General features: G+C 37.8%; 1 protein-coding gene across 7 annotated transcripts in view; it reads left to right on the top strand.

The window, feature by feature from the left end:
• The window catches only part of DLGAP1 (DLG associated protein 1), a 430,969-nt gene that overhangs the window by 89,117 nt on the left and 315,322 nt on the right, over window positions 1–26,530 (top strand). For 2 of the 7 annotated variants that reach the window (XM_087755752.1, XM_087755716.1), the window contains exon 3: window positions 22,658–22,754. The exons of the other annotated variants lie outside the window; for them this stretch is intronic. The gene's annotated coding sequence lies outside the window, so the exon portion shown is untranslated. The remainder of the gene's footprint in view (window positions 1–22,657; window positions 22,755–26,530) is intronic. 7 annotated transcript variants of the gene reach the window in all.

Raw genomic sequence — 26,530 nt, 5'->3', positions numbered from 1 at the left:
GATTTCTTCAGAATACTTATAGCCAGAGGTACTTTGAATAATATCATAAAATAGTTTATTCAGATCATTTTGTGATATTGTTCAAATGAATCATTTGGCTTTTAGTCAAGTGAATAATTCATGAACATTGATTTAGAGGATTTTAATCAAGGCATTTGCTTAATATTTTTGCAATTCATTCAGTTTTACTTATAGTACTATCAAAGCAATACCTCAACCTCAGCTGGCACCTCTGCACAGTTCGGAAGTTTGGGGTTTGCATCATTTGAGCTTACAAAGAAGACAGGGAAAATAAGGTTGACAGTATAGGGCAGAATTAGGTGCCTGTCTGGGACATAAGGGTTACCCAGCTGAGAAAAACAGACTATCAGTTGAGAAAAGCATGAGGAGAAGTACGAATCAGGAGCAAGAAATTTGGAGTGGATGAAAATACCCCTAGCAGATAGAAAAGCCTGTGTGTCAGCAATATTGTCTGCTTCTGACTGCATTAGCATATTTACTTAAAATCTTTAAATGTTCGCTCCTTGTTCATGGTTCTTTCACAGCTGTAGAGCAGATTTGGATGATTTTAGTGCACTTTTTCAATCCGTATGAAAGTTTTACTAGAAAGGAGTACTAAAAAAAAGGTATCAGAATTAACTGGAGCTTTTTTAAGGGCAGGGACTGCTACTGCAATTCAAAACAACAGTCTCAACAACAGATGGAAATCTCTGCTACTCTTGAGCTAAGAGAAAGAATTCTGGAAGACCCTTTTAGTATTCCCTGAAGTATGAAAGTCATGAAGACTTGAGAGCTCAGTTTATCTTCTGTCTCTCAAAAGGTACATGGTAGTTTTGGATGTTATTGTTGGTGACGTTTTACTGTTACTTTGGGCCACATATCATTATTAGGTTCACTGAAAGCAGGAATTAGAGATCAGGTGGGATTTGATCCTACCTCACATCTCCTCCAACTCACGGACCATGATTGGACTTCATTAGTTGTTGCTCCTTGAATGGTAGTCTGTCCTGAGATGAAGTGGTCAGTGAACAGAAAGGAGTAAATATTGTTGTTCTCCCAAGCAGAACTTTGTCTTGAATGTACATTTGATGGAAGGCCTGAGACAAAATGTGAAGAAGCTAGTTCCCAATATATGGTAATACCATTTCAAGCATCGTCCTCACCCATACCATGTAGCATTGACATTTGATTTCATGAGCTGTAATTATCTGTAATTATCTGCTGTTATCTGCCATGATCTTAGGCTGTGGTCGGTTTTCAGTTTGTGGTGAGGACACTTTAGTGCAAGCATATGTAAGTGTCTAAATGTGTGCTAGGTGTCTAAATTCTAATGTATAATCAATGGACTATATGTCCTCATGATAGTCAGGCCAAAAGAATCACTCTAATGACCAGCTCCTATAGGTTCAAATCACTGACAACTGTGTATGCCACTAGTACCATTTGAAATGTTGCAAGGTATGTGGGACATCCACATGGAACTGATAAATATGTCACAGGACCTGTAGGAGACCTGCAGCCTCCTGAAGTGATAGCTGGAGGCCAGGAAGGAATATTCCAGGGCATCTCTGAGGGCAACTGAATTGAGCCATAGGTGTCTAGGTAACAGCAAACTTAAGCATCTTTCTTGTGTGTAAACAACAGGTGTGGGGTGTGTTAATCTGAAGCTGAACTCCATCACGTGTAACTGTGTCTTTATTGTATTTTCTGCAAACAGCCTCACTGATATGAGAATCACGTAGAGAATTAAAAAGTAAGGAAAGTCATCCAGGTTTTGTCTCGTTTGCTTACTATGGTCACTTGTAGGAGTATGACATTGCTATGATATACCAAAGAGAAGCTTTCAAGGGCAGGCCCATGCGAATTTGATTTGAAGCAGCTGAAACAGCTGCCAGTGCAAACCTGCTGGCAAACTGAGAGGCAGAGGCAGGAGCTTAGGTGAGTACATGTAACAGTCCAGTGTATTACCTAATGCAATCAGAAGAAATAGTCCCTTGGATTCAGGCTTAGGTGGGGACCTTGGGCTAAGTGAACCAATGGCTTGCAGCAGGCATTCAGCTGGGCACGTTGTCTCCAACCAGGGACCCATTGCGGGAAAACCCTCATTGGGGTGGGACTGCAGCTACCATGACCTTGCCCATTTAGAGACCCTGAGCAAGGCTTTGGTGTCTGGGGCAGTAAACGGGGCCTCAGCTGTTTTGAGACTATATGGACCCAAGCAGGACCTTGGGCACTTGGGAGCAGCATGGACTGTAAGTCAGACTTGGGCAGTTTAGGGGTGGCCAGGGGTACTTGACAGCAGGTGATGGTGAAGGCAGCTAGCAGGGCTTCAGCAGTAAGGGGACCCTTTGCAGGGTAGGGCACTTGCAGGTGGCTTAGGATGCTGCTCTGGTTGGTGTTTGCTCTTCGTACTTGGAGTTTGCCCAGCAGGATCAGGCTCTGCTTTTAATTCTTTTCGGAACAACTTTTGAGGTCTTCCAGGCTAGTATGGAGAAAAGCTGGCTCCTGATTAGGACATGTCAGTTCTGATAGTCTTGGACCAGTCTTGGGCCCCCCACTACAGGAAAGACATTAATAAACTGGAGGGAGTTCAGCAGAGGGCCACGGGATGGTCGGGGCTGGAGGACTTGTCCCTTGAAGAGAGGTTGAGGGACCAGGACTGTTTCAGCCTGGAGAACAGAAGGCTTTAGGGGCACTCAACAGCAGCCCCTGGTACCTGCAGGGAGGTTGTGAAGCCAGACAGTGATGCATAGTGGGGGGACAAGAGTTAATGGGAACAGGCTGAAACAGCAAGTTTAGACTGGATATAAGGAGAAACATTTTCACATTGAGGACAGCCAGGCACTGCATTGGGTTGGTAAGAGATGCTGGGCTGGCTCCCTTCTCTTAAGTGTTCAAGACCCAACTGGACAAACCCCTGAGCAACCAAGTCTGATCTCACAGCTGACCCTGCTTGGAGCAGGAGCTTGGACTAGAAACTGCCAGATGTCCCTTCCTACCTGAATTTTCCTATTATCGTAAGATACATTATTTCAAGAATTGAAGCCAGTAGCTTCCTTGTTCAAGCCCAATTAGACAAAGACAGAATTATTTTTCCTTAACTGAAGATGCAAGGACAGTAATTTTCCTTTTCTGGCAGGAAAAGATATGGTCACAGAATTAATTGAATTAATCCTGTTGTAGTACAATATAAAATAAAGTGGTTTGTGAAATCTTGTTACAATAAGCATTAAAAAATTATGAAGGCACAGAAAAAGAAAAAAAAACAGCAGAAGGATTTAGGGTGGGGTTTGTTGTATTTTGTTTTGGTTTTTTATATGATACATTTTTTGCTGTGAAAAGGTGGGAACATTAAATCCTACTTCTTTATAAGTGCAACAAGGCAAACACACAAAGAGGAGAAAGAAAATGTAACAGTTTGACTTGCAATTAGAAATATAGCACTTCCTCAAAATTAAGAAAGCCCAGGAAAAATAAATTTCAGGTCATTCTAGGATTTTTTCTCTTCTCATATCAGTGGAGCAAAAAATACTCTCTATATTTAAGGAAACATTGAAATAGGTTTTCTTACCTCCCTAATTAAAGCCATACTTTATTATTTTAATCACAAGACATGTATTACAGATAACCCAGCATATATGGCTAGCTATGCCTGTGCAAAAATAAAAAATTACTTACTTCTGAATTATGACACATTTGCATGGGGTGAGAGCTGCATCACACAAAAAGATACTGAATTACTTTTTGCCTTTGCCCCTATTATAAAATAGCTGGTAAAACTGAAAAAGAAAGTAGAAAACATCACTTTCATTGACTTGTGAACAAAAAGAAAGGATGTTTCAAAAATATGCAAACCACTACATAAATACAGACCCTGTATTACAGTAGTGTTTCAGATAAAAGTCATGTTTTTAAAGAAAAAAAAATTAGAAAACAAATACAGTAGTAAAGCATAGTTATCACAGAACAATAATAAAATCAACAGGGAATTTGGTGCATTTTGTATGAATTCGAAGAGCAGGATTTGAGCAGGCTCTGGAATGCAGGAACCGTGATCTTGCTTTGTTATTTGTTATTCAACAAATTTGCATACTTGAGTAGAAAGGTGCCTGTGAGTGTTTGAATTTTGGTCACTCCTATCTATACCAGAGGCCATGTACTGCTGAGCTGGTGACCTCCTTCCTAGAAAAGCCTGACGTGTACAGCAAGATTAGATAAGATGCTAGAGCTTGTGTTGCTTCAAGAACAGCCACAGACAATTTAGAGTGTGCTCGTAATGCCACGGTTCTTTTCCTGCAACTTAGAAAAAAGAAAATTGTAGTGGAGTGTAACCAGGACAGGTATTGGATAACCATCAAAGGAACTTTTCTTAGTTGCATCAAAATCTTAAAGGATGTCTGCAAGAACTTAACTACTTTCAGTCATACATTCAGGAAAATACAGGTCAGTTGGTATTAATGTCAGAATAAGGTTTTTTGTGTCATTAGCCATATCCCAAAATTATTTTCATACTTTTTCGTACTGTTGATGGTCTTTTAACTGTTGTAACACTGTCTTATGCTAGATTATGAGAAGCATGCCATTATAGTTCATAAACACTTGATTACAGCAGGAGTATTATTTAATATGTTTCAAGATTGTTCCCTTTAGTAGTAAGTAAAGCAAGTAGTGTAAAATTGGTGATCACTAAACCTTTATGACAAGATGCATTTCATTTTGCTGTTTTAATATCCAACTCCCATACCCTCAAATAAGATTTTTTTTTTTAAGTTGTGTTCCATTATTTTCAAGCTTCCACCTCTGAAGTTTGTTCTGATTGAACCTTGAACTGGTCAAATATATTGTCAATAGCATAAAGTTGCATAAATATACAGATCATATTGGTTCTGGAGAATGCATGCAGAAGACATTTCATGCAGTTATAAATAGTTTAATAAATAAAGGAATTCTTTATTGGCATTTTCATCTCATCTAGTAAATTGGGGTGAAAAATTTAATTATTTCTAATTTTTAAAAGGTTTTAGTTATATGCAATCATTAGTTCTAGCTGGAGATTTTGTTTATGTGAATGTGTATATATATTTATATTAAATATATATATATATGCGCTTGGTTTCTGTTTCATTTGTTCCTTTTCTGCATCTTTCACCTACTGTTTGATTTTTTTCTTTCTTCTAATGCATTTTGACATTTGCTTGAAATGTTCTTCAACAGAAACATTGCTGACATTTCTCAGATATTTAGAAACATGTTACCTTTTAATCCTATATGGCATGTCTTCATAGAAAATAACCTAAAGTAGAGATTTGTATGTTTAAAAAGAAATCGGTGGTAGTTTTTTGGGTTTTATTTCTTGAGTGGTTATGTTTTCTCAAGGGTAGGCTAACACTGGTCAGCTGCGACTATGCTGCCTGGAGAAGGTATCATCCCAATGACAGTGGCATTAGAAGTGTGGATTTTGAATTTCTGTTCAGAAGGTTAATGTTTGTAAATAAATAATAATTTTGCTAGTACTTGCACCAAGTTTTATCAGGCAAAATATCTTAGACATAACATTTGGATTGTGATTTGTTCCATCGTGCTGAGGCTGAAGGTGTGTTGGGTACAGAGCTATTTTCATATGACGTACCTGGGAAAGTTTGGCTGTTAGCATTTGGCCTCTTGGTTGGAAATGGTATGGCATTTTTTTTTAGTGCTGTAATAGTTAAATCAGTCTGAGAATTATGTTTTGCATCTCTCTAAATTACGGTCAGTAGTTTCCAAAGGAGAGGGGTTAATTCTCGTACATGATTAGCTTTTGAAGTAAAAAGAATATGGAGGTTCCATAGTGAAGTCTCACTGCAGGCAAATCGTACAATCAGAAAGGGACGTAGTGCTTTCATGCTTCTTTAGAAATAAGACACATTCCTTTTACAGTGTTTACTTGCAAACTTGCAAGTTGAAATGGACATGAGGTCTTCCACTTCAAAACCTATTAATTTAGCAGGTGTTAATTCTTGGGGAAAAAATAGCTTTTTAATATGCTTTTGGCATGCTTCCATTTCAGCACTTTAAATCAAGTCATTAAATATTTCTGATGGTTCTAAATTTTTAGAAGAAAAATAGGTCAGCAAAGTCGGTAAATCATTTTGTCTTGAGGAGTGGTGATGTCTTGAAAGATAGTAAAGTGATGAGATTTTTTTCTTGCTGCATGTGAAAAAATTACATTTGTAACGTGATAGATCACCTCTGGAATTAATACTACCTTTGAATCAGTGATCAGTGTGTAACACAATGAAATTACAAAAAGTAATTTAAGTATTGGAATGTTAAAATTACAGTAATTTGTAATTTTAATCTTGAAGTAACATTTAGACTACAAAAAATACCGCATTGCTGAAAGAATCATGGAAGGATATAATATACATGGGAGCAGATGAGCCACAGGTACAAGGGATTTCAGGCCATTATGCAATAAAAGGGTTGATATCAAATAAGGTTGGTATAGGTGAAAGTTACAATATGCTAATGGAGTTTAGAAAGCTTGAATTAAATTATTTAGTGATTTTACCATGCTGATGGAATATTATCTGTTTCATTAACTATATCCATTGAAAATGGAATACCTCTTTTCTAGTCATATTTAGCACAATGGTTAACCATTAAAAAGTCAAAGAAACCAATTCTTCCTTATATTCTGAAATAAGGGGGTTGACAGTCAATTCTGCAGTACATGAGTAGGAATTCATAGAGACGTTTTTTCCTGTGCTGTACTTTTTTTTGAGCTTAGAGGACTTCAGTCCAAAGGGCTGCAGTGTAGGGCTTGTTAAAGAGGTAGTGGTCAATAGATAGTGTTTTACTCCTTTTTTTAATTTTTTTTTTCCTTACAGTGCAAATATGCTACAGAATTGACTTGTCCAAGGTACCTCAGAATAACAATAGTTAGGATTTCAATCTGATTAGGGTTTTCATTCTATTGGGTAAGCTTGTTTGGGTAGTTCTTCCAGAAAAGCAGTTTGCAATGGTAGGAACACCATTTCTAGACCTCAGCCCTCTACTCCTGACAAAAAATACAGTAGAGATGAAACAGAGGTGGGTCTTTTCTTCCCCTTTTTTCATGTTCAGTATATATACTGTCACTCACAAAGTTGATTGTGAATGATGACAATTAGAAGGAAACTTTTTTTTTTCTCTAGGGGTTCTTTTTGCATTAGCTGCAACTTGTTTTTTCAATTGGGGAGATTTTTGCTAAAACAGAGGGGCTGCTTTTCTCTTAAACAAGTTGTTCTGCATTGAAAGCTAGTCCTGAAATTCAACCAGATTTCAGAGAGAGTGAAAAAAGGATAATGATATATGTCCTTTTTTTCCTCATATTATCATCAAAATTATCACTTTGAAGTATTTTATTTTAACATTTACAACTAATACGCTCAACATAAGTCACTATATGAAAATTGCATTTTTATAGATGCATAGACTGCTGACTATTTGTTTCAGGTAGGAATTCAATTTTACAAAATAGTTACAATAAAGTTAAGATGAACTCGTGTAGCTACTAACATCACAGGAGAATGTATAAGGCTTATATCAGAGGCAGAATGAAACAGTGCATTTATACAAGTCATAATTTATAGTTAGTAAGTTAAAATAATAAAAATCTAGTGTTGCTATGGGATTGTCTCTGTTAAAGGTACTTAATAAACTGTCCCAGGTTTATTTTACACACTTACTGTTCTTGCATTCAGCATCTTTTGTATAATTCCTAAATGAATTCATCCCAGCTTCCTCAGTCACCTACATTAATGAAACATAATGTATCTAGGTATTTGAGTATTGAAACTGAAGGGAATATAATGAGCTAATAGTAATTGAAAGGAGATTAACAAAGCTGTGTTATGTTCAGTAGTACTTAAGTAGACTTTTTTTTCCCTTTTTGTTCATTTATTCCAAGCAACCTCTCTTTTGAGACTGACCTCTGATGGAAGCTTTACCTTGTTTAACAAATAAGTGTCATCAGAGCAGCTTTAATTGTGTAAGCTCTCTTCAGAGGCAGCGAAATGAATTTGAACCTTCAGTGTACTGTGGGAATAGAGCTCCAGCTTTTTTGAAGCACACTGAAGGTTTCTGGGAGAAAGGCATGCCTAACTGTACAAAAAACATTGGGGTACAAAAAACTTAAAGGCTGGAAGGCAAATTGGAATTCCGTAGTTTCATTTCCACCAATCACACAGGAACTCTTGTGGACAGATAGGCTAAAAGGAAACCAGATTTGCCTCTGTTCTTTGAAATACATTGAAACTCATACTTCCAGCAAAATATGTTACTCAAAGAAAAAATATTTTCTAGTTAAACACCTTTTGACCAGAAAATACCAACTTGTTGGAAACGTTCTAAGCAGTTCTATTCTCGATTCAATAAGTACCTAAATTTTGTTGACAAACCTTTGTTTTGCCCTTAAGTCTATCTCTAGTATTTAGAATCATAGAATCATTAAGGTTGGAAAAGACCCTTAAGATTATCAAGTCCAACCGTTAACCTAGTACTGCCAACTCCACCACTAAACCATGTCCTCGAGCACCATGTCTACCCGTCTTTTAAATACCTCTAGGGATGGAGACTCCACCACTTCCCTGGCCAGCCTGTTCCAGTGCCTGACTACCCTTTCGGTGAAGAAGTTTTTTCTAATATCCAACCTAAACTTCCCCTGGCGCAGCTTGAGGCCATTTCCTCTCGTCCTATCGCTTATTACTAGGGAGAAGAGACTGACCCCCACCTCGCTACAACCTCGTTTCAGGTAGTTGTAGAGAGCAATAAGGTCACCCCTCAGCCTCATTACTTACTCACATTACTTACTTACTCAGCCTCATTACTTACTCATTACTACCCCTCAGCTGATTTACTTAATCGGATGCAGTAGTTTTACATACTTTATGAGGCATTACCTGTATTTCAGAAATGAAGATGACTAAGTCAGAGCTGCGAACAATTTGCAGTCCATTTACAATTGCATTGTATTATTAAAAATTCTGATAGTGTAATATAACTTCATAAAATTATTACAATTTGAAGTAAGTTTAGAAATATTTGGACAGTTTACAATAAAAAAGGCTGAGTAATCTTGGAGGGCTGACCTGGATATTTTACAGTAGCTGAGGTCTTGGGTTTGATGAGCATGTCATCTTAAAAAGTTTACATCCTGGATTTTTAACATATTCATGAATGGAGCAACTATGGACAATACTTGGTAAAGTGTCCCTACTATTAAAAACATCTTCCTTTTATTTGAAAGCTGAACTTGTCTGATCTTGGCTGCTAATGACTCCTATGACTAAATTTCTATTGTTCTGTGGCACCATAAACTGTGACCAGTTTATCCCTTAACTTTTTTTCTGAGCAAGCTTTTGGTATCAAGCATGGGTGTTGATCGTTTGCTCATTCTTAGGATTCTTTGCTTCTCCTGGTTTTCAGCATCTCTATGCAGCTTTGCAACAGTAAGTTGGGAAGGCAGTTTGGGGGAGGAAAGAGGACAGTCCCCTGGAATGCAAAAGAATTATGAAAATCACATGAGGAAAAAAAGGTGTTCTTCGTGCCATGTATGAATATGAATTGTAATCCTTATAAATAATTCCATCCTCTATGTAATGCATGACAATGGAAAATAATTTTCATTTTTTTCTGATTACTAGATATTTTACTCTTCAGAGGAAATATGAACATCAAAAGTGGCTATTATCATCTTTAAACATCAGCAGGTAGTATTTTGGCCACAAACTAATATACTGTGGATGCCTTGAACTATGCAAAGTTCAGGCTGCATGCTTTGTTATTGGTGTCTGTGAGGTAGTTGAAAATTTTATTCTATGAATCACATTTTCTGGTAGTTCATAAAAACATTAGTTAAATAAAAAATGCATAATATATAGTGCACATATATAATTTCCAAGGGATTATTATGTGACATACACATTTCTTAATTTTAATAATTTAAACTAAGTGATTTTCTATTCCACTGGATTCTGCAGTAGTATTGCTTAGGGTCTGATTCCAACAAAAACACTTTTACTGACCTATTAGCATATGTTTAAATAAGTTTTAAGTATAGTGTAAAGACATTTACACATTGTAAATGTAAATGTAAAGAAAATGTAAATGTAAAGAAATTTACACATTGTAAATTACTTTGATTAACTGTGGTCTTTCCTTTAAAGAAAAAAGAAAAACTTAACAAACCAATGTGTTTTTTCATTACTTCAAGATATTTGGATTTTTTTGGCAATATTAACATTGTGGAAAAGGAAAGAAAATCTTCACGGGACTAAGATAATATATAATCTAAGAAATTCTTTAATTATTGATTGATTTTTCTTCAACTACCTTTATGTTTAAAGGACAAATGTCAGAAACAAGCATTTTCTTTTCTACTGAAGAGTTATGTAACTTGCATCTTTTCATCCAACCATGTTATTTGCAGTGCGTTGGTTTATATTAGAAATATTTATAGTCTTAGCTGTAGCTGTGTAATTCCAAGAGTGACCACAGTTAAGTAAAAAAGGGAGGCAGTATTAGTCTGGACATGTAAGGCAGCTGAAATTCTGGACTTGTGGATCAAATCGTGAACATGAAATAGGCTTCTTTTCAGTGTTAATGTCTGATAAAACTAAGTCCCAAAAGATCTGAAGTTCTCTCTGACCACATGAGACTTGTCAGCTTGTCCTCAGGTTGGCTGCTATAAGTTTTCTGCAGATATGAAACAAAAAAAAAAAAAGGAAAATTAGTGTACTTTTAGTAAGCATTTGCAATATGATTTTGCTGATAGTCAATGAGAAGTCAGTTTCATTTGTGAAATTAGTTGTATAGTAAACATTTACATTGCCTTTACATTCTTCTGTTGTTCTCTATATTCTACTAAAAGGAGTAGGATATTTTTTGTTCCGTCTTTGTTGTTAGCTCTATTTTTAACACAACATCACCTGAGATCTATAGCATATTCTTACTGGCCAAAACCTTTTAAACTATTTTTTATTGTTTTGTGGCTTAGTTCATGTCTGGATTAGCCACAAGTGAGGTTTCTAGATTTAGTGTACCAAAATTTGCAGTTGCATTTTGACATTGACTCCCTTTTCAGTGGTCTTACTCACTCCATCAGTGCTGAACATTTCAGTTGCAACCTAGCATCCCCAAGAAAATAGAGAATGTGTAATGAGTCTTTCCATTGCAGCCCGCTTCACTGCCTGTAGCATTGCCTTTGAGCAAGTAATGCCGTAGGAAAGTGCTGAATGTAAATAACAAGATACAGAGAACATATGTAAAATTAAAGTCTAGACTACCAGTACTACCTCTGTATTTTTCGGAGTCGTCTTCAGGTTTATTCCTGCGTGCCACTGGAATTGCATCTCAAGAGTCTGAATCTGAGTTTTGGCATTAATATTAATTATTATTAGGGCACCTCAGATTTTTCTTGATAATGTGCATACTTGTAACTCCTCCTCTATACATAGGAGTGCCTTACTGCTCTGTCAGATTGCACACTTCTAGAAAACCAAATTGCATTTGAGCATCTGTTGCAGTTAATCTCAGATTATTTCTACACATTTTCCTAGCTTTAAATGTATTTTAATATAATAGTCACTAGAAATTAGCAATGCTAAACAAATTAATCTCACAGGAGAAAAAGCGCCCAAAGAAAAATGTAGAAAGAGGAAGTATAAAATGCACAGATTGATCATGACAGCATAAATCGATCCTAAAGAATTATTATGGGCAGTTCTTACTTATCATGTCTAACAAAATTACAGTCTTTTTCTGAGCTTATGAAGATGATTATCATACACTCAGCCTGTTCTTAACAGTAAACAGTGATAGGCTTGAGTGACGACTGATTTCCTTTTGTACTTTCAGGAATAACGGTGCAAAATAGCTGTATGAAATGGGAAACTTGGGCAATTTGTCGTTAAAGGGAAGACCACTGCTACATTGAAGTCATTGTCTACATTGGCCAGAAATAATTCCATATTTCTTGTATAACCGAGTCTGCAAAAGAGCAGTTTAAAGCCCCAAATCATAAGTATTTTTTTTTAGTTGTACAGTTCTGCCAAACTTCCTGTAAAGCTGGCAGTTTCTAAATATGCTTTGTCTAAATTAAACATATGGTAAAATCTTCCTGTCTAAACTATATGGGAATTTGGAGAAATAGAAAGTCATTAGGACAAAAACTCCATCTCTCTTCCCCCCAAGTTTGTTCATGTATCAAAAGTACACAACATCCGCCTTAATGTTTGTGCAAAACTGTATGCTTCTCTGCTATTGAAATCTTCATGCTGGTTCATGGGTATCTTTCTGACACATGGATAATGTGAGGCTCTATGGAAATTAGAATAATATTATATACGAAGAATCTTCCAGATCAGCCTATTTTTTAAAGTTTTGAGTAGATGGCGTGATGACAAACATGAGCCTGTTTAGTTATTCTGTGACTCTGAGCTGCCAAACGTCAGCCAAATCCCATGTGACACCTTAGAGGAGCACGAGGGCTTCTCTGCACTCTGCCTGTGGGTATGTGGTCATTTGGCACAATACACAAGTTCCCAGAAGTGATTCTCCAGCCCCAGGAGGGAGGAGAACAGGGGCCATTACATTGTCCCTGGTTTATATTGGGTTTTTTTTCCCCTGGCCAGAGTAATTCCTAATTATTGGATGATTGAATTCAAGGGTTTTTTGCTGCTAAAGTGGCACAGAGCAGCCTCAGTGGTCCCAAGAAGGCAATGTCTATAGACTGTTATGCAAGAGGAGGAGTTGTATAATACTTTCTCCATTACTGAACCAGAACAACCTGGACCACTCTAACTTCCTGAGCGAATGTCTCCTGAGTATTAACAGTTCCCATTTATCTGCTCATGAATAAATCAAGTTATGCAGAAACATGAATATCACAGAACCCCATAGTGTGCCTCCGTGGTACACGCATATTCTCTTGCAATGTGTCATTTGCATGCTTTATACTATTGCTTTTAATCAGGTCTTATGGGAAGATGAAATAAAAATATAGGATGATTTTTGTTAGCGTAATGTATATACGTAAAAGAATTAAATTTGAGCAGGTTTTCACAAAGAAAAGGAAATAACTTTGACAGCCATTTCTCTTATTTTATGAATTCTCTTTATGAATTCTCTGTATGTGTTTTATGAATTCTCTTTATGAATTCATCTAGTCGATGATTTCTTAAGTGCTGAGTGTGAAGTCAACACAAGCTTCATCAGTAGTTGATGTTCTTCTAGGTGCCATTCATACTTGATTGCAAGTATCAGAAGTAAAAATCTGATAACTTATGATTCTGTGTCTAATCCACTGATTATTTTTTTCGTTAACAAAAATAGTTCTGAGACAAAATTCTATTGTAAAGGAATCAGCTTTCTTATGGCACAAAAATTTTGATGTAACATGAGGATAAAACTGCACAGCAATTTGGGAGAATGTGTTTGTTTACCTTTTCCACCTTTATTACCTTTGTCAGTGATATCAATCATAGCTGAGAGTTCAAAGAAAATAAAAGCTTTCTAGACTTATTCCTGCAGGTGCCTTTTCCATTTCCTGCCAAGCCTCTTACTCATCTCAGTTTCCAAATGGCACCCGGAGCTGGTACCACTGTAGATACCATGGAGCAGCTCCTGTGAGGAACAAAGGGCTTGTTCTTCTGCTTCAGCTGAGTGCGTCCCTGAACACTAATGCTTCAAACTTTAAGAAAGCTCTCTTTTATGATTGACTATACAGTGTTATATAATCTGCATTAGATAGGTTTTAGTCTTCTCACTGCTGCTGTATTCAGTATGCATTATTCTCACCCCAGAAGAGCACCCTGCCTCCTAGTGCAGTGACAGAAAGCATACCTAATATTTACTCTAAAACGAAATATACTGTGTGGAGTGTTTCACTGGAATATGATTTAGTATCCATATTATGTTTTTAGAATCCATGTTTCTTAAAAGTCTGTGTGGTTTAACATATTTTTTTCATTTAAGAAGAGATAAGAAACCCCCTCAATTTGCAATTGAAAGAATATGTACAGCAAAGCTAATAAAAGCAAAACTGAACAAATAATGTGGACATAAAAAAACTAGAGTAGCCAGCTTTACATCTGTCTCCTCACTATCGACCCATTAAGTCCTTGTACACAAGCATTCAGCGTGCAGTGCTCACTTACTCATCCACAGCAGCAAGGTGACCTGGACAGGATGTGAATGGCTTCATTCTTGCCCATGTACTCAGCAGTACAGCAGAGCTAGTGAGGCTGGAGACTTTTCGTGCAGCTGTCAGCAGCAAATTTCTATCTATCTTCCTTGTCCACAAAGGAATTGTGGCTTATTTCTGAGTGTTGAAGCAATGCTGTTGTCACTTGCTAATACAGGCTATGTCCCTTGAATACAGTCTGGTGTGGAGCAGCCAGCAGGGGAATATGAGAAATAAGTGTTGGGATACGTACATCAGAACTGACAAGGACAGTTTTAGTGGGACCAGAGTGATGGACACTTGAGAAAGGTGCGAGTTGTATTGATAATGTGAGTTATCCATGTTTCATCCATTAACACATACTCATTTAGATGATCCATTTTTAAAGTAAAAGCCTCACATCTTATGTAAATGTGCTAGTAGATTTCAAGAACCTGTTGGAAAGGTTCCCAATTCTGCCTCTCTGTATCTAGCCAAACCTGCCTTGATAAATCCAAACAACCTGGTATGTTTTCAGCATGCCCTGCCAGAAAAGCAAACAAACCCAGGACAGAAGAAAATAAGGTGATTTCATCCTGCTAATAGTATATGACAGCACGCTAAGGCATCGACTTAACATGGCTCAATGAAACAGAGGATAGGCTCACTCATAGTACCACTTCTGTTAGCAGGCTTTCACAGGGTGTGAGACTGGACTAGGTAATTAGTATGATCTCCTCTCTCTGTATGTTGTTAAGTTTTACACAGATAACTTTCTCTTTGGCCTTTATTCAGACAAAAGTATTTCCTTCCCTCAGAGACTAAACTTGGGGTTCAGAGAAGAGGAAAGGTATCAAAGTATCTTCAGTGTGCAAAGCCACTGTGACAGTAAAGAATTAATTAAATAAGACAAGCCTAGATTGTCCTAACAGGCAATGGAGGTCCTGTGCTGCAAAAGGTGGCTCAGGAGCTACTAAAGAAACCAAGGAAGTAGAAATGAATCTCTGCTGTTTTATACTCACTGAGGAGCTGACCAGAGATTAGATGACAAGATAAAACCACAGAAGTTGGCATGACGGGGTTGCACAAATGTAAGCTGAGACTGGGCTGGCAGACTATCTGGTTCCTAGGTGGGGGTTCTCCCCTTTTGTAATTGTATTTTCGTTTCTTATTACAAGATGTGATACCTTGAAGGAAGAACCTGGATGACTACACCTCTGTGTTTTATGTGCTAAGACATTTTATAATGTTTGAAAAGAATTCAGGAATGAAGCAGTTTGGTTTTGGTTGAGTTTTTCTTAAAGTCTTAAAAAATCAAGTATTTCAAAAGATGTGTGTAGGTATAAGAAAGAAGCAAATGAAGATAAAGTAGAGAATAAAAGAGTTCTTATTTTAATGAACAATTATGTTTTAACAATTTTCTTTTGTTACAGTCTTTGAATATAAAGTAAGCATAGACAAATACAAATGACTGTACAATGACAATCAAAGACAGTATGTTGTGACTTTGAGTGTGGAAGTATCTTTGTGTTGTACATCTTTTTATTATGTTTATAAATATGCATGTACCTATTCTGATGCATAGAATTAGAGACTCAGAACTTCTATTTAACTGTTCTTAATGTCTCCTATTTAGCAGGCTGGTTAAATAGTAAAGACAAAGTTTTAGCTCAATGGCAAATGATGAGGAGTTGAGTAAGAACATGCTTATATAAGATAGCCTGAAATTTCTATGTAAGCAGTATGAAATGCATACAAATTAGCTTCATGTTAGTGCTCAAATGATCACTAATTAGATTGTAATACCCTGATTATAAATACCCTGGCTATAAATGCAGTCCATATTTAAAAGGTGGTGTTGGAGGACACTTGTAGTTATTAAAAATATGCTGTACAAGGGCTAACATTTATCTTCCTGATGGTTCTCGTTCTTAAATTTCTTTTGAAATGAGCGAAGTTGTTCTGTACAGATTCAGATTTTTTAAAGTCAGTGAAATAATAAATGTTATAGAATCCCTTTCTTTCTTCCTCCTTCAGGAAACTAAAACAAATAACATTCCCCTCAAACTCTTTGATTAGTTTCACCCCAGAATGAAACGTGCTCCATAGCGTAAGGACTTTCTGTAGAAGCATTGAGGAAACCCTTAATTTTCAGATAGTAGGAAAGTCAGTAACATTCCTGGTGGCCATAAAAATTAAATCTTTTGAAATGGGTTACATAACTTGCTGCGAGTGCAGAAATGGCTTGGCATATATGTTTAATGGCTTCACCTGTGGTGATGCTTGCGGGCAACCTCCAAGCCTTAATGCTGAACTCTAATTAGTGTAGACAAGATCACAGCACTGGATTTCAAGGGAATGCAAGATAACCTGCAGACAAATTACCACTGAAGTAACATGACAGGTCTTGACAGTATGTTCAAATCATTTACAGAAAAAAATGCATCCATTGACTCCAACGTTTTCTAATATTTTGGCTACCAAAACATTTTGCACCCAATAGGTAGCTAGACTTCTGGATAAGTATAGAAGTGGCACTGTAGCTGGAGGGTTTATGGTAATTCCATAAGCAGCAAAGTGTCTCTGTAAAGGAGAGATAAACAGCTAGTAATCCTCATAATTCCCCACTGATAGCCTATCCATCTCCGCTATAAATTAGAAAGCCCAGAGATTAGGAAGGCTAGGCAGGGTGTAGCTCACAGCATTAATCACAGTATTAGGACAGCAGTGTGCTCGAATGCTGTGTCCAAAGGGCTGGTATTTTTCTCTAGGTTAAAGTGACATAATGTAGTTTGGAATACATATTGATCAAACTGCAAACCCAATGCAGAGATGGTTTTACAGAAGACACTGTTATACACTTCTTAAAACTAAGCTATCAACTGCAGACTTGGGAATAATGCATTAATTTTCACTATGAGGCTTGTGGCAATCATTTTGTAAGCTCTTCAAGTTTCCAAATTAAGATTTTTTTTTAATATGTGTTTAGCATTATTTTGGTGGAATTAGGGTCAGCTTGTCCTCAAACCTCTTGGTACTGGGAGGAGATTGTGCAAATACTTCTGATCTTTTGTAATCTGCATGTGGCCGTACAAACTGCACTGGTAATGTAGTCAATGTCTGTGTGCAAATTCCTATTTAAATATAAAATGTGAATGGACACCTTTAAAAATCAGAAGTTAGTTATTAGTTCTCAGAAGCATATGGTTGAAATTAATACATTTCATCAGAAAGTTTCTTGATAATAACATTTCATTGTGGTAGTAGTCAGAGGGAGAATGAAGAACTGTGGTTTGGCCTCCATAATAGTATGGCATATATTGCAAATCCTATACAACATTTGATTTAAAATACTTAATTCCAAAAGTGGATATTTTAGTCCTCTGCTTTTTATCAGATACATTTTCTGTGTTCAGATCTCTGCTGCCTCGTTTCAAAGTCCTGTTGAATATATGCACAATAATTGTACTCTGGGAATGTAGTTGATGTGTATATTATTGTCACTTCAGTCTTTTGAGTGGATCTAGTTCAATAAACTGTTGCTTGAGGAACAGTTTTGATGAAGAGTAAGTCTTTTCTAAAATTGACAGTGCATCAACAAACTTTTTATTCTTGCATGCAAGGTAGCAGTGTACAAGGCTTTTGAGATTGTGAAAGTGTTTCCATCATCTTGTATGTCCTTGCTTTGGAGTGACGATAGGCTTTCTGGTTTTGAAGTCATGAGAAAGGCTAAATGGGAATTTCTAGAGAAAGGAGCTCACTAACTACAATATGAAAAATGTCTGCTCAGCAAAGTGAGAAAAACACTTTAATGCATGTTCATAGGGAAAAAAAGAACAATATATCTGGAAGAGACAGAATTGTAGGGAAAATGGAAGATTTTATGTAAGTGTTTGTAGCGTTGTGAAAGGATATGAATTGACATCTGACTGTTAAAAACTAATAGGAGACTAAGAAAAGGCTTTGGCAAAAGAAGCACCATTTTATCATCAGCACGGAGTAATTTAGACTCAGCAGATACTGTAGCAAAGTTGAAGGTTCACATAACTGCAAATGAATGTCTGCAAGATGACAGCATTAGACAGAAGACAGTCCCAGAGAGACGTTCATGAAAAAGCAGTTGGAGCAAATACACCCTATTGTGTAAATGTAAAGTTCACAACTGGAAACTGTGAAAGATGAAGCAAAACACCAATCCACGAAGTGCAGAAACTTCCAGCAAAAGGTAAGACATGTATGTAAGACATCAGTGAAAAGATGTTTTGCAACACAGACAGATCCAAAAGGGAATGTTGGCACTGGGTGACAGCAAAGAAATATATCTTCAACAGCATACAGAATGTCTTTGTATGCAGCTAACTTCTGAAACGTTTTCACAAAACTTGAAACGTCAGCATGTTATTAATAATGGTCAGATCTACCCTTCCACCAGACAGATGTGTGAGAAGACCAGTGGAGAAATTCAGGCAGCTTTTTTAATTGTATTAGTGGACTCTTCTACAGCATATCAGTCACCACAGTTTATGTCTGAACTACAACCAGCAGAGTTTCTGATGGGAAGGTGAATAAGGAAGCTTGCATTTGTAGTAGTTGTTAAGCCTGAACAGAGAGGGCTACCCAACTGAATGTGAAAGAAACTATACCAAAGGTTCATGATGATACTTTGAACTGTTGGAAAAACTGGCAGAAACCATTGGGTAACAATCAAAATTCTATAAATACTTTTAGAAAGTGGTGTGCTTCAATTATTTTCCAGGACACACAGGAGAAAATTGTGTGCCTGTTCGTGTCGTATCAGGAAGTAAAATTCTCACCTCCTTTACTTCCTCAGGGAACTCAACAGGGGTGAGAATACATTTTGGAAAGCTATTCAGACCCCTCTTTCCCTTACAAAGTACTTTCAGGAAGAAAAACATGTATCACGTATGGCCATTTCAATGCAGATAAGTGAACATGGTGTTTAGGCCTATGGATCTGAGGCATAAGAATTATATTCCGGTTGTATTTGTATGTCTGTAACAATACTGGAGTGCTTGTGTAAATGATTTGTAGGTCCATTGTGTTCCAAATTATTCAGCATCGCATAGTCAAAGCAATGCTGCTGTTGGTTCCATTGTGTCCTCAGTTCTGAGCACTTTGACAAATTATATTAAAATTCTTGCTCAAGACACCCTTGAGATGAGAAACACTAATGTAGTGACCACCTCTGGAAAGTTTGGTTGATTTTATTTGCTCTAATTTGATAGCATGTAGGAATTCTGTAGTTATAAAGAATGCAGGGGTTTTGGGTGGAGTATTCAGCAGTTTTAAGCATTAAACAGTCCTTTTCTTTCTGTAATCTCTTGCCCTGTTCATTCTGCATTTTTCCAGGTTCAGCATAAAATAGGGAAAGGGTACTGTAGACTTCATGCTCTTTGCCTGTGCAGTTATGTTTCATTGAATAGGCAGCCACAGACTGTCCTGAACAAGACAGGGTCATTGGGAAAACATGTGTCATCATGTAGTTGTAAAGAGTATTATAATGATCAACAGAGGGCACAGTAAGCTTACAGAAGCAACAGTGTGGTGTCCCGTACCTTTTCAGACCTTGTTTTACTAAACTTCTCTGAAGTTATTTTGGGGAGTTCTAATAATTTATTAGTCTCAGTAAGCTCTGTGTTTGCTTTTGATTTATTTTTGATCCCTAAATTTGGGCACTTAATCGCAGTGTAGCAGTGATGGATATATACATTGCTTTTTTGTTCATGGCAATATTGCCAGCTCACTTGCATGTTATAGGTGCCTGCTTGAGGAACTAGTTGGCTACGATTCAGAGATCTTTGTCTTGCTATTCTCTACTGAAAAAATACCTTAGTATCTGAAGCTAAATCAATTCTCTGTTTTGATTAACCCTAAGAAAGTAGGAGAAAAAGGAGAGACTAACTGATTAAGCTTTCTGGAGTAGAGTTACAAACACTGGCTGAGCAGATGCTTACACTGTCATGACTGGAAACAGAACTGGTGAGACATGAGTTCTTTCATGCAGTTTGGTGCCTGAGCTAACAAGTCCTACCAAGGCAGCCATGCTGCTTCCAGAGACTTCAACCATTGCTTGTACAGCAGCACTGAACTGTGCCGTGTGGATTTGTGGCTCAGGTGACAGATAACTGCCCCATTGTCCGATACAGGCACACCTTCAGGTCTAGTTATAAATACCAACTTAATTTTCTGATAGCAGTGGTAAAGTCGAAAGGGATCATTTTTGATGAGCTTAAGACATGTTGAGGATATCCAAATGTGGATGCCAGTCTTGTAAACCTAGGAATTAAGATTCTTGTGTTAGCTCAATTGAAGATACAAACTTTTCATAAACTTCAAATATGGTAACAGCTGTGTGACCTTTTATTTAACTGACCCTTTGAAAGCACAGGTGGAGAACACAGAGTTGACATTTACATTTACACCAAGCTGGAATATTATACCAGATACTTAGCTAGATAGTTGGGCTGAATACTTCAGTGTAATATGGCTGTGGACCTCACTGTAACATAACTGCCATCAAGGGAGAAGAGGGAGCATCACTAGGTAAGTGTTTAGTATTCATATGCCAGGAATAAATAAATTGAGCAAGCAAAATGTTTTATAACATGTCAAAATCTGCAAGTATTCATTTATGTAGAGTTATATGTCAGACTGTAGTTGCTAAAATGATGTATATACTTCAGGAAAGAAAGGCTATGTTACGTCTAAGGGGATATGATAGTGCTTCGAAGGCCCGCGAAATGCCTGTGAAAAGGAATTACATGTATTCCTAAGGTTGACTGCATTAAATCTGGTGTTCAAAGTCACTAAAATAGTGAAAATTCCTTCCTAATCAATCTGCTTGCTGAGTGCTTACTAACAGCTCTGCGCATGTAATGGCATTTATTTTCCAGGAAAACTCAGTCAAACAGTGTAGGTCACTTCCTGCTATTCATTCACATTAGCTGATAATGGTAGTTTAAAAAGTGTTTCCAGTAACACTGTAGATATTTTTCAGGTTAACAGCTGGAAGTCTAAAACTTTGAGCCTCTTGCTTTGTTGCTATGTTCTGTCAGAAAGTCCTCATCTGGACTGTGAAGAGACCCTACTGTAACTGGATAATTTTTATGTATAGTTTTTGTACTCCTCTTTCTTGAAAGAGGTTGTCTTTTCTAAGTTGCTGAGTCAGGTGCTTTATTAGCAGAATCTCTTTCAGAAAGGTGAGGGGTCATTCCTGTACTTCATGATGTTTGTTAGATTTTCTCTTCCTCTTCCAGTGTGTTGTCAGCATGTTTGTCTTTTCCGCCTTCTTCTTAAGCAGTTCTCATTCCCGTGATTCCCTTGAGACTCAGGCAGTTTAAAATCTATTGTATGTTGGTTTCATTTTGCCTACTACCCTGAAAATAAAAAAGTATTTTTGTCAGATAGTAGCCCATAACTTTTCTTGAAGGACAGTGTGGCTCTGCCTTGCAGAAGGGAAGGCAGCACACCCAGTTTGCATCTTGGACAACTCAGAACTCCACTCATTTTATCTCTTTATAACCAGCGTATGGAAAGCAGGAAAACTGAAGTATACACACGTTGGCCTCTTGTCCAGAGTGGAAAAGCAATGATTTTTTCTGAAATGCTTAGTCTCTTCTCCTTTCAGTTCCTGTCAGCTGTTTGCCATATTGAATTTTACACAATAAAATGGATTTTTTTTTTTTTCTGGTACTGGAAAACTCTTCTTATAGTTGAAAGTATTTTGATACAGAAAAAGAGAAGGGAAATGAGCATTTGAATAACACTTGTTGGTATTTTGGTTTAATTTGGGGAATGTCTGATACTGCACACATTAAAAACCTTGAGACTAATTTCAGCTGGGACTTCATGTGTGACATTATGAGATTGGGGTGGGGGGAATCTTTTTCTTTACTTCCTGGAAAAGCATAATGTTTTCTCTACTTCAGACCTTCATTTAGAGGTGAGAAATTGACACTATTATGTTGACTATTATTTTGTAGATGCTAAATTCCTTACAAATGTACCATCTGCAAGTAGTAAGCTTCAAGGTGCTTGGAAAAAAAGCAAAATGTAATAAAAGGTGGTCGGAAATGAAGAAGATGTGTCGAACAGAAAGGGTGCTTTAGGCTATAAATATTCTAATTTAGCTGTGTCTATTCCAAATTGTTGTTGTAGTTCAGTTCAGAAAGGCTATCTTTCATGCTGTAAGACTAGGCAAATATCAGCCAGTGCTGAATTCTCAGGGCATAATTCTGCTCAGGATTATGGATAGGTAGTTACCAGAGAAGTCAGAAAACTGCACATGCAAATCCAGAAGCAGAGTTTGCCTTTAGTTGCAAGGCTTGCTTTAGTCAGTGTCATAGGAGATAGCATTGCACCTCAGGCAAGAAAATGTGACTGTTTAATGTTGGAGACAGATTTCATGCTTAAGCCCAGAATCTGAAGTGTAACTGTTGTTTGTTTTTATTTTAGCAGGGAAAAAGAGCAATAATCCCAACTGGCAGTCCAAAAATAACCAGATTGGAGGGTGGAAGGAAAAAGAAGGAAAAGGGAAGAGAAAAATGGAGAGGTAAATTGTTATTCTGTAGCCACAGTTCCCTTGCAAGGAGGAGCAGGGAGGCAGCATTTTTTCAGGAGTATGTGGAAATACAGTGTTTCAGTGGTGTATGGTGACTCTGCAAACAAGGAGCAGAGACACCACTGCTATGGCACAGCATTTGAAATGGTTAATGACATATGCGGGAGAGAAAGCAGAGCACACCATCTCCAGTTCTCTTTGGAGATGTTAATATCTTGTAGTCAGTTGTCCCATGAATTTCCTTAAATACCTCCTGAATATTGGACTATTACTGTTTCTAGTAATTCACTATAATGTTATCTCCCCATTTCTTTGGTAACTCCTGGTCTCACATAAATCATTCTAGTCTAGGTGGTTCAAGCATCGGGAAAGACTGATTCTTTGCAATGAAAGATGGTGGTGCAGCAGCAGATTCTTATTTGTCATTCCTCTTTCCTTGATCATCAGATTATTGGGTATTGTGGATGCTGTGGGATAATGGCATGTTTAGGCCCTCATATGCTGATATTGTGTATTTTCTTCACATTTGTGCAAATGATAAACCTCAGCCGCAGTGGAAGGAATGTTATGAGTCCTGAGATGGATTCTCCCATTTTTTTCTGATTCAGAAGTGAGCTGTGATATAAAATTATTTGGGGACTGGAAATGTGAAGGAGAAAAGTAGAAAATATGAGACTCTAAAAGTGCTCTGAGTCTGCTCTTGATGTCTATTGCTTTTTTCCTCATGAAAATATATTTAAATGTTTTCTTCCTGAATATTTTAAAAATTCAATATATTCTTCCTGGAAAGTACTGCTGCTAAGTATTACATAGGCTGCCTTTTTTAAGATTTGAACCATAAATAAAACACAGTGGGATATTTTAGCAGTAATGCGTAATATTTCTTTATATTATTTTACTTTAGTTTTATAGCTTTGTTTTATACTGTATGTTTAGAACTTGGACCCTTTCTTCTAAATTTTGTATTAGTGATTGCAGTAAAAGTTCCTAGTTTCCTCTGGCCATTTTTCTCCCCTATCCTGTAAAAGAATAGATGGCAACATGTAGTGATATTCCTTCAAAGCTGAGTGGTCTGGAGAAGGCTGAAATAACTCAGTCTCCACTCAAAGACTGTAAATGCTGCCTCTTGTTTTATTGCAGAAGTAAATGCGGAGTCCTCTGTCTGGGCTGGGATAACCCCGTGCAACAGCACAGACTGGGAGGCCAACTGGCTAGAAAGCAGCTTTGTAGCTGCTAGAGGTGTTCATGGACAACAAGTTGTGCGTGAGTCTGCAGTGTGCCCTTGCAGCAAAGACAGGCAGTCATGTCCTAGGCAATGATAGCAAGCATAACCAGCAGGTCGTTCCCCTCTTTGTCACTAAATGAGATCACGTTGGGAGAACTATGACCAGTTTGGGGTTTCCCAGTAAAAGAAATACATTGACGTGCTGGGTCGAGTCCACCAGAGAGCTACCAAGATGGTCATGGGGCTGGAGCATATCTGATGTTGTGCAAGGTAAGGCTGAGAGAACTGGATTTGTTCAGCGTTGAAGAGGTGGCTGACGGAAGGTCTTATTGCTGTCTTCAGGTACCTGGGGCATACAGACGCAACAGGGCCAGACCCTTTTCAGGGGTGTGTAGTGAAAGGACCAGAAGCCACAGACAAAATGAAACACAGGAAATTCCGACTAAGTAGTAGGAGTGGAGGGAAATTACCAGGGGTAAAATCACTGGAGCAAATGTCCCGAGAGGCTGTGGGATCTCCATCCTTGAAGGTATGCAGAACTTGGCTGGACTTGCTTTCAGATGAATTCTTGGACCAGACGAGCTCTAGAGATTGCCGCCAACTTACACAGTTTTGTGCATACTAGTGAAAGGACAAGAGGGAGATAAATTGGATTTCCAAGGGAGCTATGTAGCATAAGAGGCATCTCCTTAGAATTGTGTGAATGTTTGTTGGTTGGATTTGGTTGGGTTTTTTTTCTGAAACGCTTCTGGCTCTTACTTTTACCTTAACTTACTTGAGGATGTTTCTATAGTTTCTCTTTTTTAGATAAGTTTTGATTATTTGTATGTTTCTCAGATTTTTGTATTTGTATGTTTGTCAGATTTGCAATCATAACAGTAAACCTTCTTTCTCATAATAACTCTAGCAACCACTAAGGACCTTAATGATCCAATGCTCCATTTCTTTGTAAGCTTTGATCAGTGAAGTAGATAAAAAAATCAATTTCTGAATTATTCTGATTGGGTTTAACTTGAATACTGTCTGTAAATAGTAGAGATTATTTACACTTATCTGTGTCTCTGTCTTCAGGCTCTCAGCAAGCTCAGGCAGATATGAAATGGATATGAAAGCTATAGCAATATTTAGAAGGCTCTTTTCAAAACCATGGTTCTAGAAACTTGTTTTGCATGTAGTAATTTTAAGTTCTGGAGGACAAAATAAAAAGCTGCTGATCTTCCACACAGGTGAGGCCCGGTGTAATCCAGTCTCTGATGGCATTACTTTGAAAGAAGAATGCAAAAGTACATTTTGTGTAGCTGTATTTTAAATCACTCACTTGCTTTGAACCCATTTGCAAGATGTTATTTACTCTCTGGAGGCTGCTTTCATGGACCTTCTTGAGAGCTGAAGTTACTCATCAGTTCACCTGCTTTGAGCCCACACAGATTGGGCAGCCATCTAGCTAACAAAAAAATCTCCCATGCGAGGATTTCCACATACCAATGTGACTTATCTGACTCAGATGATTTCTTTATTGCCACATGTCAGTCATCTGCACATGTAGGTTTTGCACCGTGTTTGGGCCTCTCCTTTCAGGAAGGGCACTTGGCATCTCTCCTGAGCTTGGTTGAGGACTGTTCATTCCTCTTGTAGTAGTCTCCCGATATCCTTCTTTTCCTGAGAGCCCTCGGAGCAATGTGTGAGCTGCACGAGCTATTCTGATGGAGGCAGCTCATCCATTGATCCATTGACGCAGGAGCCGTACGGCCCTGCTATGCCCCATTAGATCAGACTTTGTCCGTATGTGCACAGGTAAGATGCCAAGAAATACATCGTCACTGCTGAACCAGTTTATCTCACTTGCAGCCTGTTCCCTTTGCAAGCGGTCTCTGGCAGGCGGGGCACCAGGAAAAAATGGCAGGGATTAGCCTAGTGTTGGCTGCCCTTCTCTCAGGGGAGCGAGTGCGGGAACCTGAGTGCACGTATTGTGCAGTGCCCACGGACCGGACTCGGCGTAGTGTCTATGTCCATGCTTGCTAAACCCCAGGCTTCCTGGGACCACAATTGCATCTGTGTGCATGGGTGGACTGGTGTGTGCAGAAGATGAAGTCACTTCGCTGATGATGGCCTGGACAGGCTTTTTGTGTAGCTGGCGTAATGTGACACATCCTGGTCAGATGCTCAGGGCAGCAGTCAGGCACTACACTCTACGCTGCTTCACTATTTTGTACTCTTTTCCATTAAGTAGCAATGGAAGTGCTTGTGGTCCTGCTCCTGCTCCCACTAAAGTCTGTTGGTGGTGCTGGAAAAAGAGATACCTCATTCTCCATGTTAGTATAATTTGGATTATCCTGAGAGGGGAAGAAAGAAAGAGAATTGAAAAATTGAACTGAAAGGAGGGAACGTCATACAAAAATAAATTCTTTTTGTCTGTTTTTTTAGTCAGTACCTCATTCTCTCTTGGCTATTTTGGAATTACAATTTTTAAATAGTAATTTAAAATTAAGCTAATATTAAGCCCATATATAATCAGTCCTTAAAAGTATGCTAACTAGTATTA

Source organism: Nipponia nippon, unplaced genomic scaffold, assembly GCF_047370975.1.
Source record: "Nipponia nippon isolate SJK-2023a ecotype South Korea unplaced genomic scaffold, ASM4737097v1 scaffold_1, whole genome shotgun sequence".
NCBI classification, from domain to species: domain Eukaryota; kingdom Metazoa; phylum Chordata; class Aves; order Pelecaniformes; family Threskiornithidae; genus Nipponia; species Nipponia nippon.
The sequence above is the reverse complement of the archived record's forward strand: the minus strand, read 5'-3'. Positions and strand labels throughout refer to the sequence as shown.